The 12,620-nt window shown below is 46.9% G+C and overlaps 1 protein-coding gene across 1 annotated transcript in view; it reads right to left on the bottom strand.

Moving 5' to 3' along the window:
- The window catches only part of FHIP1B (FHF complex subunit HOOK interacting protein 1B), a 103,844-nt gene extending 101,111 nt beyond the window's left edge, over nt 1-2,733 (bottom strand). Inside the window, exon 1 of the mRNA XM_063950798.1 lies at nt 2,647-2,733. The gene's annotated coding sequence lies outside the window, so the exon portion shown is untranslated. The remainder of the gene's footprint in view (nt 1-2,646) is intronic.
- Between the last annotated feature and the right edge of the window lie 9,887 nt (nt 2,734-12,620).

Genomic DNA, 12,620 nt, shown 5'->3' with positions numbered 1-12,620 from the left:
TAGCAGATTCTGCTACTGCTGGCGGCCGCCCATCATGCTAATCTCTGCGCTGCGATCACAAATCAATTGCGATCGCATAATCAGAAACAGGCTGCGTATGCAGGCACAGCTGCCACATGTGACATCACACGGACGCCCCTAAAACGGTCTGGACACGTCTACGTTGTCCGGACAACGCCCCAACAACGCCGCACGCCAATGTCAATCAAATTGCGATTGCATCCTTCAAGGATACAATCGCAATGCAGAAAGTCCGCTCAGCGCCGACGTCGCATATGCGCAGATGGCTGAAAAGCGCCCGTCTTCGATTTTTGCAATTTAAGATTGAACCTGAATGAGGGTCTCTGTCCCTCCAGGAATGGGTCATGTTGGGAGGTATGTAATAAGCAGAGCATTACCCCAGCTAAAGAATAACCTCATTGTACCAGGAAACCTCCCCACACACAATGCATAACCTGACAGGTGACCCCCCCCCCCCCTATATACTCTATACCATTATAGGTGACATACATACATACATACATAGTTACATACATACATATTGTGGAGGTTGAAAAAGAGAGTTTGTCCATCGGGTTGACCCTACATACAATCTCATTATTAGAGGCTGTATCCCTGGAATTCTTCTTCTGGATAAAAGTGTGTCCAACCCTTGTTTAACTTATCAATTGAGTCAGCCATGACAGCCATCCCCAGCAAAGAATTCCATATCCTCACCGCCCTGACTGCGAGGAACCCTTCCTTCCCTGGGTGCGACACCTCCTCTAACCCTAAGAGGGGCCACACCTTCTGTGTACATATCTCTCAATAAACAGATCACCCGATTCATTTCCTATATTACCCCCCAATGCATTTATAAATATCAGTCAGATCCCCTCAGTCACCTTTTCTGTACAGTAAACATATCTTTCCTGGCTATCCCATACAATACATACCCTGAGGGTGACACGCCCCAAATAAAACATATCCTTACAGGTGACCGTCCCTCCCTTATATTACTATATAACACGACAGGTAACCCCCACCCCCCTTATATAATACATACCCCGACAGGTGACCCCCACATATAATACACACCCTGAAAGGTGACCCCCACATATAATACACACCCTGACAGGTGACACTCCATGTACTAAATACCCTAAGAGATGACCCTCTCCCCATATAATACATAACCTGACAAGTGATCCCCCATATAATACACACCCTGACAGGTGACCCCCATACAATATATTCCCTGACAGGTGATCCCCATACAATATATACCCTCCCCCATATAATACACACCCTGACAGGTGACCCCCATACAATATATTCCCTGACAGGTGATCCCCATACAATACATACCCTCCCCCATATAATATATATCCTGACAGGTAACCCACATACAATATATACCCTGACAGGTGACCCCCATACAATATATACCCTCCACCATATAATACATATCCTGACAGGTAGCTCCCATATACTATATACTCTGACAGGTGCCCCCCCCCCCAATATAATACATACCCTGACAGGTTACCCCCATATAATACATACCCTGACAGCTGGCCACCATATAATATATACCCTCCCTCATATAATACATACCCCGACAGGTTACCCCCCATGTACCATATATCATGACAGGTGACTCCCATATAATATATACCATCCCCCATACAATATATACCCTGACAGGTGACCCCCAAACAATATATACCATCCCCCATAGAATACATGCCCTGACAGGTGACCCCCATACAATATATACCCTCCCCCACATAATACATGCCCTGACAGGTGACCCCCATACAATATATACCCTGACAGGTGACCCCCATACAATATATACCCTCCCCCATATAATACACACCCTGACAGGTAACCCACATACAATATATACCCTGACAGGTGACCCCCATACAACATATACCCTCCCCCATACGATATATACCCTGACAGGTGACCCCCATACAATATATACCCTCCCCCATATAATATATACCCTGACAGGTAACCCACATACAATATATACCCTGACAGGTGACCCCCATACAATATATACCCTCCCCCATATAATACATAACCTGACAGGTAACCCACATACAATATATACCCTGACAGGTGACCCCCATACAATATATACCCTCCCCCACATAATACATGCCCTGACAGGTGACCCCCATACAATATATACCCTGACAGGTGACCCCCATACAATATATACCCTCCCCCATATAATACATACCCTGACAGGTAACCCACATACAATATATACCCTGACAGGTGACCCCCATACAACATATACCCTCCCCCACATAATACATGCCCTGACAGGTGACCCCCATACAATATATACCCTGACAGGTGACCCCCATACAATATATACCCTCCCCCATATAATACATACCCTGACAGGTAACCCACTTACAATATATACCCTGACAGGTGACCCCCATACAATATATACCCTGACAGGTGACCCCCATACAACATATACCCTCCCCCATATAATACATGCCCTGACAGGTGACCCTCACATGCACATACACACAGGGCAGCCTCCATATAACGCATGCCTGACAGGTAAGTCGCCCCAGTAACATGCCCCAACACCACAGCTCGGGCTCCGGGCCATGAGAGAAGTGGGGATCTCACCTGTCCCCTTAGCAGCTCCCGGCCACCATCTTCCTCTGCTCCCTGTAGGTGCAGGCAGACGGACCACCCACTCCCTACTGCGCAGGCGCGGCGTATGTGGCATGCCGGGAGATGGAGTTCTAAATTCAGTCACAGGGTGACCAGGGAGGACGGCGGGAGTTGTAGTTTCCTGGTTGCCAGCGCAGCTGTCTCCGACCGTCTGAGAACTACATCTCCCGGCGTGCTGTGCGGTGAGACAGGTACTCACCCAGACTGGAGGTAACGCTGCCACCTGCCGGCTGCTGGGGGAAGTGTCCATATTAACGTAGTGTGTTATAGATCCTGTCAGTGTCCAGTGTCCATACATTATATTCTGCCCTCATATTATATACTGCCCTCATATTATATAGTGCCCTTATATTATATACTGCCCTCATATTATATAGTGCCCTTATATTATATGCTACCCTTGTATTATATACTGCCCTCATATATATTTCCCATGTTATATGCGGCCCTCATGTATATTCCACATATTATATTCTGCCCTTATATTATACACTGTTATTATATACTGCCCTCATATTATATAATTCCCATATTATATACTGTCCTCATATATTTTCCCCAATATTATATACAGCCCTCATATACTGTTTTCGTATTATATACTGCATTACACTATATACTATATTCTAAACTCTCCTTATATACTGTCCTTATGCAGCTTTATACTGCCCTTATATAATGCCTTTGTATAATATACTGTCCTTACACTAGATACTGTCTTTGCATTTTATACTGCTTTTATATAGGAGCTGCTCTTACAATATATCTTATAATATATACTGTCCACTCCTTACACTATATACTGCCCTAATATTATATACTGTCTTTACATGTTATACAGTACATACTAGACAAGTGTTTCCAGGCAGTCTGGATGAGGTAATCACTGTATGTAATTGTGTAGACATTCACTTTAGAGTAAGAGCTTTGAAAGTCTTGTTCCATTGTGCGGGTACGGCCTCCATCACCTCAGTGATAATGAGGGGTCCCTTACCGCACCTCCCAGCTGTACCTCGTTTTGCATGAGGATGAGCGATAGTTCAGACAGTTCCTCCACCATACAGACACTTTCTATGTGTCGTTAGTAAGCGGGCCGCTGAAACCTTCCCACCTCATCATGAATGGGATTGTCCTATTGGCCTTATTCCATGCAAGACACCACCTCATGGCAGAGTCTCTACGCTTTCCATCCCTGAGACACAAGCCATGTCCGACTATATCAAAGAAAACCTAGAGAGAGGAATTATCCGTCCTTCATTTTTGCCTGCAGGTGTCACCATCTTTTTAATGTCCCTGTGACTACCGTGGACTCAATGACCATTAATAGTCATTACCCTATGCCTTTAATCACAGAACTCTCTGACAGGGGGAAAAAACCCACAATATTTTCTAAACTTGACCTCAGCAGGGTATACAATATCATTCATATCAGACAGAAAGGTGAATGAAAGACCGCTTTTAATACTAGGGATGGGCTCTAGGAGTAGTCTGTCGTGCCCTTTGGTTTGAGCAGTGCCCCAGCGGTTTTTCAGAACTGTGTCGATGAAATATTCCAAGGCCTGCTTTACCATTCTGTTGTAGTGTATTCGGATGATATCCTAGTTTTTCTCTAACGTCCTAAGTGGATGCTGGGGACTCCGTAAGGACCATGGGGAATAGCGGCTCCGCAGGAGACTGGGCACAAAAGTAAAGCTTTAGAACTACCTGGTGTGCACTGGCTCCTCCCCCTATGACCCTCCTCCAAGCCTCAGTTAGATTTCTGTGCCCGAACGAGAAGGGTGCACACTAGGTGGCTCTCCTGAGCTGCTTAGTGAAAAGTTTAGTTTTAGGTTTTTTTTATTTTCAGTGAGACCTGCTGGCAACAGGCTCACTGCATCGAGGGACTAAGGGGAGAAGAAGCGAACTCACCTGCGTGCAGAGTGGATTGGGCTTCTTAGGCTACTGGACATTAGCTCCAGAGGGACGATCACAGGCCCAGCCATGGATGGGTCCCAGAGCCGCGCCGCCAGCCCCCTTACAGAGCCAGAAGACAGAAGAGGTCCGGAAAATCGGCGGCAGAAGACGTCCTGTCTTCAACAAGGTAGCGCACAGCACTGCAGCTGTGCGCCATTGCTCTCAGCACACTTCACACTCCGGTCACTGAGGGTGCAGGGCGCTGGGGGGGGGCGCCCTGAGACGCAATAAAAACACCTTGGATGGCAAAAAATGCATCACATATAGCTCCTGGGCTATATGGATGCATTTAACCCCTGCCAGAATACATAGAAAAACGGGAGATAAGGCCGCCGATAAGGGGGCGGAGCCTATCTCCTCAGCACACTGGCGCCATTTTCCCTCACAGCTCCGTTGGAGGGAAGCTCCCTGGCTCTCCCCTGCAGTCACTACACTACAGAAAGGGTTAAAAAAGAGAGGGGGGCACTAATTAGGCGCAGTATTAACAATACAGCAGCTATAAGGGGAAAAACACTTATATAAGGTTATCCCTGTATATATATAGCGCTCTGGTGTGTGCTGGCAAACTCTCCCTCTGTCTCCCCAAAGGGCTAGTGGGGTCCTGTCCTCTATCAGAGCATTCCCTGTGTGTGTGCTGTATGTCGGTACGTTTGTGTCGACATGTATGAGGAGAAAAATGATGTGGAGACGGAGCAGATTGCCTGTAATAGTGATGTCACCCCCTAGGGGGTCGACACCTGAGTGGATGAACTGTTGGAAGGAATTACGTGACAGTGTCAGCTCTGTATAAAAGACAGTGGTTGACATGAGACAGCCGGCTACTCAGCTTGTGCCTGTCCAGACGTCTCATAGGCCGTCAGGGGCTCTAAAGCGCCCGTTACCTCAGATGGCAGATATAGACGCCGACACGGATACTGACTCCAGTGTCGACGGTGAAGAGACAAATGTGACTTCCAGTAGGGCCACACGTTACATGATGGAGGCAATGAAAAATGTTTTACACATTTCTGATAATACGAGTACCACCAAAAAGGGGTATTATGTTCGGTGAGGAAAAACTACCTGTAGTTTTCCTGAATCTGAGAAATTAAATGAGGTGTGTGATGATGCGTGGGTTTCCCCCGATAACAACTGATAATTTCTAAAATGTTATTGGCATTATATCCTTTCCCGCCAGAGGTTAGGGTGCGTTGGGAAACACCCCCTAGGGTGGATAAAGCGCTCACACGCTTGTAAGGGCTCTACCCTCTCCTGAGATGGCCGCCCTTAAGGATCCTGCTGATAGAAAGCAGGAGGGTATCCTAAAATGTATTTACACACATACTGGTGTTATACTGCGACCAGCAATCGCCTCAGCCTGGATGTGCAGTGCTGGGTTGGTGTGGTCGGATTCCCTGACTGAAAATATTGATACCCTAGATAGGGACAGTATATTTTTGCCTATAGAGCATTTAAAAGATGCATTTCTATATATGCGTGATGCACAGCGGAATATTTGCCGACTGGCATCAAGTCTAAGTGCGTTGTCCATTTCTACCAGTAGAGGGTTATGGACACGACAGTGGTCAGGTGATGCGGATTTCAAACGGCATTTGGAAGTATTGCCTTATTAAGGGGAGGAGTTATTTGGGGTCGGTCTTTCAGACCTGGTGGCCACGGCAACAGCTGGGAAATCCACGTTTGTACCCCAGGTCGCCTCTCAACATGAGAAGACGCCGTATTATCAGGCGCAGTCTTTTCGTGGACAAGCGGGCAAAAGGTTCCTCATTTCTGCCCCGTGACAGAGGGAGAGGAAAAAGGCTGCAGAAATCAGCCAGTTCCCAGGAACAGAAACCCTCTCCCGCCTCTGCCAAGCCCTCAGTATGACGCTGGGGCTTTACAAGCAGAATCAGGCACGGTGGGGGGCCCATCTCAATGAATTTCAGCGCGCAGTGGGCTCACTCGCAAGTAGACCCCTGGATCCTTCAGGTGATATCTCAGGGGTACAAATTGGAATTCGAGACGTCTCCCCCTCGCTGTTTCCTAAAGTCGGCTTTACCGATGTCTCCTTCTGACAGGGAGACAGTTTTGGAAGCCATTCACAAGCTGTATTCCCAGCAGGTGATAATCAAGGTACCCCTCCTGCAACAGGGAACGGGGTATTATTCCACACTGTTGTGGTACCGAAGCCGGACGGCTCGGTGAGACCGATTCTAAATCTAAAATCTTTGGACACTTACATACAGAGGTTCAAATTCAAGATTGAGTCACTCAGAGCAGTGATTGCGAACCTGGAAGAAGGGGACTACATGATGTCTCGGGACATCAAGGATGCTTACCTTCATGTCCAAATTTACCCTTCTCACCAAGGGTACCTCAGGTTTATGGTACAGAACTGTCACTATCAGTTCAGACGCTGCCGTATGGATTGTCCACGGCACCCCGGGTCTTTACCAAGGTAGTGGCCGAAATGATGATATTCCTTCGAAGGAAGGGAATTTTAGTTATCCCTTACTTGGACGATTCCCTGATAAGGGTAAGATCCAGGGAACAGTTGGAGGTCGGTGTAGCACTATCTCAGGTAGTGTTGCGGCAGCACGATTGGATTCTCAATATTCCAAAATCGCAGCTGGTTCCGACGACTCGTCTTCGTTTCCTAGGGATGATCCTGGACACAGTCCAGAAAAAGGTGTTTCTCCCGGAGGAGAAAGCCAGGGAGTTATCCGAGCTAGTCAGGAACCTCCTAAAACCGAGCCAAGTCTCAGTGCATCAATGCACAAGGGTTCTGGGTAAAATGGTGGCTTCCTACGAAGCAATCCCATTCGGCAGATTCCACGCAAGAACTTTCCAGTGGGACCTGCTGGACAAATGGTCCGGGTCGCATCTTCAGATGCATCAGCGGATAACCCTGTCACCAAGAACAAGGGTGTCCCTCCTGTGTTGGTTGCAGAGTGCTCATCTTCTAGAGGGCCGCAGATTCGGCATTCAGGACTGGGTCCTGGTGACCACGGATGCCAGCCTGCGAGGCTGGGGAGCAGTCACACAGGGAAGGAATTTCCAGGGCTTATGGTCAAGCCTGGAGACATCACTTCACATAAATATCCTGAAGCTAAGGGCAATTTACAATGCTCTAAGCTTAGCAAGACCTCTGCTTCAAGGTCAGCCGGTGTTGATCCAGTCGGACAACATCACAGCAGTCACCCACGTAAACAGACAGGGTGGCACAAGAAGCAGGAGGGCAATGGCAGAAGCTGCAAGGATTCTTCGCTGGGCGGAAAATCATGTGATAGCACTGTCAGCAATTCCGGGAGTGGACAACTGGGAAGCAGACTTCCTCAGCAGACACGACCTCCACCCGGGAGAGTGGGGACTTCACCCAGAAGTCTTCCACATGATTATAAACCGTTGGGAAAAACTCGACAGGTATTGCGCCAGGTCAAGGGACCCTCAGGCAATAGCTGTAGACGCTCTGGTAACACCGTGGGTGTACCAGTCAGTGTATGTGTTCCCTCATCTGCCTCTCATACCCAAGGTACTGAGATTGATAAGATGGAGAGGAGTAAGCACTATATTCGTGGCTCCGGATTGGCCAAGAAGGACTTGGTAACCGGAACTTCAAGAGATGCTCACGGAGGATCCGTGGCCTCTACCTCTAAGAAGGGACCTGCTCCAGCAAGGACCCTGTCTGTTCCAAGACTTACCGCGGCTGCGTTTGACGGCATGGCGGTTGAACGCCGGATCCTGAAGGAAAAAAGGCATTCCGGATGAAGTCATCCCTATCCTGATCAAAGCCAGGAAGGATGTAACCGCAAAACATTATCACCGCATTTGGCGAAAATATGTTGCGTGGTGCGAGGCCAGTAAGGCCCGACGGAGGAAATTCAACTGGGTCGATTCCTACATTTCCTGCAAACAGGAGTGTCTATGGGCCTGAAATTGGGGTCCATTAAGGTTCAAATTTCGGCCCTGTCAATTTTCTTCCAAAAAGAACTAGCTTCAGTCCCTGAAGTTCAGACGTTGTAAAAGGGGTACTGCATATACAGCCTCCTTTTGTGCCTCCAGGGGCACCTTGGGATCTCAATGTAGTTTTTGGGTTCCAAAAGTCACATTGGTTTGAACCACTTAAATCTGTGGAGTTAAAATATCTCACATGGAAAGTGGTCATGCTGTTGGCCCTGGCCTGGGCCAGGCGCGTGTCAGAATTGGCGGCTTTATCCTGTAAAAGCCCTTATCTGATTTTCCATTCGGACAGGGCGGAATTGAGGACTCGTCCTCAGTTTCTCCCTAAGGTGGTTTCAGCGTTTCACCTGAACCAACCTATTGTGGTGCCTGCGGCTACTAGGGACTTGGAGGACTCCAAGTTGCTAGACGTTGTCAGGGCCCTGAAAATATATGTTTCCAGGACGGCTGGAGTCAGAAAATCTGACTCGCTGTTTATCCTGTATGCACCCAACAAGCTGGGTGCTCCTGCTTCTAAGCAGACTATTGCTCGTTGGATTTGTAGTACAATTCAGCTTGCACATTCTGTGGCAGGCCTGCCACAGCCAAAAATCTGTAAATGCCCACTCCACAAGGAAGATGGGCTCATCTTGGGCGGCTGCCCGAGGGGTCTCGGCTTTACAACTTTGCCGCGCAGCTACTTGGTCAGGAGCAAATACGTTTGTAAAATTCTACAATATTGATACCCTGGCTGAGGAGGACCTGGAGTTCTCTCATTTGGTGCTGCAGAGTCATCCGCACTCTCCCGCCCGTTTGGGAGCTTTGGTATAATCCCCATGGTCCTTACGGAGTCCCCAGCATCCACTTAGGACGTTAGAGAAAATAAGAATTTACTTACCGATAATTCTATTTCTCGTAGTCCGTAGTGGATGCTGGGCGCCCATCCCAAGTGCGGATTGTCTGCAATACTGGTACATAGTTATTGTTACCAAAAAAAAAATCGGGTTATTGCTGTAGTGAGCCATCTTTTCTAGAGGCTCCTCTGTTATCATGCTGTTAACTGGGTTTAGATCACGAGTTGTACGGTGTGATTGGTGTGGCTGGTATGAGTCTTACCAGGGATTCAAAATCCTTCCTTATTGTGTACGCTCGTCCGGGCACAGTATCCTAACTGAGGCTTGGAGGAGGGTCATAGGGGGAGGAGCCAGTGCACACCAGGTAGTTCTAAAGCTTTACTTTTGTGCCCAGTCTCCTGCGGAGCCGCTATTCCCCATGGTCCTTACGGAGTCCCCAGCATCCACTACGGACTACGAGAAATAGAATTATCGGTAAGTAAATTCTTATTTTTCTGCAGACGTTCAGTGCCATGTACATGTACAGGAGGGACGTCTTCACCTCATGAAGACCAAGCTATTCTGTAAAATGAAAAAAATTACTTTTGAGGTGGACTGTCTCCACCTTCTTAGGGAACATAATTTCAGAAACAGGTCTTTGCATGGACCCAGAGATAGTACAAGCCTTTCTTGACTGACCTCTGTCTTCCACTTCAAGAGCATTGAAGTGCCTTCTAGTCTTCGTTACTACTACAGTAAGTCCATCAGGATTACTCTACTGTAGTAGCTCCACTCAGTGCCCTGACCCAAAAAGGAGCTAATGCCACCAGATGATCAGAAGAAGCTCAACTGGCCATACTTTGACACAAGCCTTTATCTTTGCATCTATTCTCAGACACCTGACTTATCCAGTCCGTTTTATTTGGAGGTTCCCACCAGTAAAATGAAAGTACGCCATAAGAAAAAGATTAACTTGTCATCAAGCTAGCACTTGAAGAATGGAGATAGGAGCCTGGTATCCAGTATACTGATCATAAGAACTTTATCTATCTAAAAAATGATCAGTGCATGAATCCGCATCTTGCCCAATGGGCACCATTCTTTTCCAGGTTCGATATCCATGTTATGTTTCATCTTGGTTGCAGAATCGCAAGGCTTTTGCTCTGTCACATTCTATGCCGGAGGCTGATGATTCTGTTACCACTGATCCACATCCCTTCCTCAGTCCTCTCAATATGGCAGTCACAAAGGCTGATAATATCCCAAAGGAAAAATTTGTTCCAGAGAAACCAAGGAGGAAACTCCTCAAGTGGGCCCACTGTTCCAAGATCATTTCTTCAAAGAAGCTACTAGTGGCCCACTCTTCTTCAAGACATCTAACTATTTGTTGCAGCTTGCGCTAAATGCACCCAACATGAAAGTCCTCAACAGTCCTCTGATGGGCAACTCCTGCCCCTGCCTGTTCCTGTCAAACCTTATACTCATATCTCCATGGCCTTCATTACCGACATGCCTAAATCTGATAACTTCACCACTATTTGGGTCATTGCTGACCATTTTACCAAAGTGGCTCATTTTATCCCTCTCCAAGCTCTTCCATCTGCACCCGGTTATTCATCAAAGAAAAATTCCATCTGCACGTCTGCCTGAGGAGTTTATCTTAGATAGATGAGTTCAGTTTGTAGCCAAGTGGTCTCTGTGTCAAGGTCTTAAACTTAATATCTCCTCAGCATACCATCCTCAATCCAATGGGAAAACTGAGAGTGAATGAGGACTTGGAAATATTTCTTCAAATCTGTTTCTAAACTTCTCAAAATGAGAATCTGCTTCCTTGGCCAGAGTTCACACATTCATCGTTATCATGAGTCATCCTCTTCTTCTCTGTTGCACATGGTTTATGGTTTGCATCCCAGAGTTCCTGTGTTTTCACTGCTACCCACAACTTCAGTCCCAGCATATGAGACACTTCTGAGACACTGGCGAAACAGCTGTCGTTACTTCCCCCAGAGGCACTCTTGTGCGCACAAAAGACCCGCCTCCTGCACCACAACCTTGGCGATTGCGGCTGACACTATCAGGTATTATTTATTTTCCCTGCACTCTCTTCAGGAGCTCCCCTGGATTTATTACCCTGCACTGCAGGGGATTTATAGTGGACAGAGATCTGACGGCACATGCAGCTGACTTTTTCCCTTACTGAGCCTTTGCTGTGAGACTCTCATCCCTTATTCACTGCTCTGCACATAAGGGACAGCAGATATTACAACATATAAGTACATAGAATTTATCTTCACCTACAGATGTGTCCTCTTTCATCCTTGCTGCAGTCATGCTAAACAGCCCTTCAAGTCGCGCCATACCGTGGCAGGACTCGGTAGCGGCAAGCTTTTTTTTGGCGGTTTTTTTTTTGCCAAGAAAATGCGCCTTAGGTGCAATGTAATGTAATAGGACACACGAACAGCTTCTGCTGATTAGAATGATATGCGGCATGCCTATATTCTTTGTGTGATAGCGACTCTGTCTGCATCCGAAATTAAACGTTACAGTGTTTTCCAGGAAACACTGTAGCACAACATTTTGTATGCAGATACAGACGCAGTCACACAGAATATAGGCATACTGCATATCATTTTAATCGACAGAAGCTGCTTGTGCATCCGATTGCATTACATTGCATCGAAAACATTTTTTTGTGGCAAAAGATGCAAAATAGATGCTCCGCGCTACCAAGTCAGGCAGCACTCACGCATTACGTGTAACATGACTTGTAGCGCATGAAGCTAAGTTGTAAGGGGATGCATCTGTATTATTGTATAAACTAAATTAATTTTTTTGATCAGTTTCTATTTTTAGTTTTTGGTGCTGAAGTTTTTTAATCTAAGTGTTTCTTCTCCTCATTTCTTTGATGCTGTTTTCTATATACTGCACTTTAACAATCTATACCCTCTATTCACCACTATCCAATACTATGGATTCAAGGACTGGTACCTATGGAGTATAATCTGAAAATAAAACAAAAAACAAGGGTGCCTCCTTGTGCAGTATTGTGTAAACACACCACCAATAAGTGAAGTGGTGAGAGGGGTGGTCTCTCACCTGAGTTGTTCACATTTTGGTGGAATCAGCTCGCTCCAAGGAGAAGAAAACAAGACCTGCATATTCTGCCGCTGCAGTAGAGAGTCAAGACTCCGGGTTTTGTGGATTGCCCAGATCCAGCAGGAA

Source organism: Pseudophryne corroboree, chromosome 2, assembly GCF_028390025.1.
Source record: "Pseudophryne corroboree isolate aPseCor3 chromosome 2, aPseCor3.hap2, whole genome shotgun sequence".
NCBI lineage: Eukaryota > Metazoa > Chordata > Amphibia > Anura > Myobatrachidae > Pseudophryne > Pseudophryne corroboree.
The sequence above is the reverse complement of the archived record's forward strand: the minus strand, read 5'-3'. Positions and strand labels throughout refer to the sequence as shown.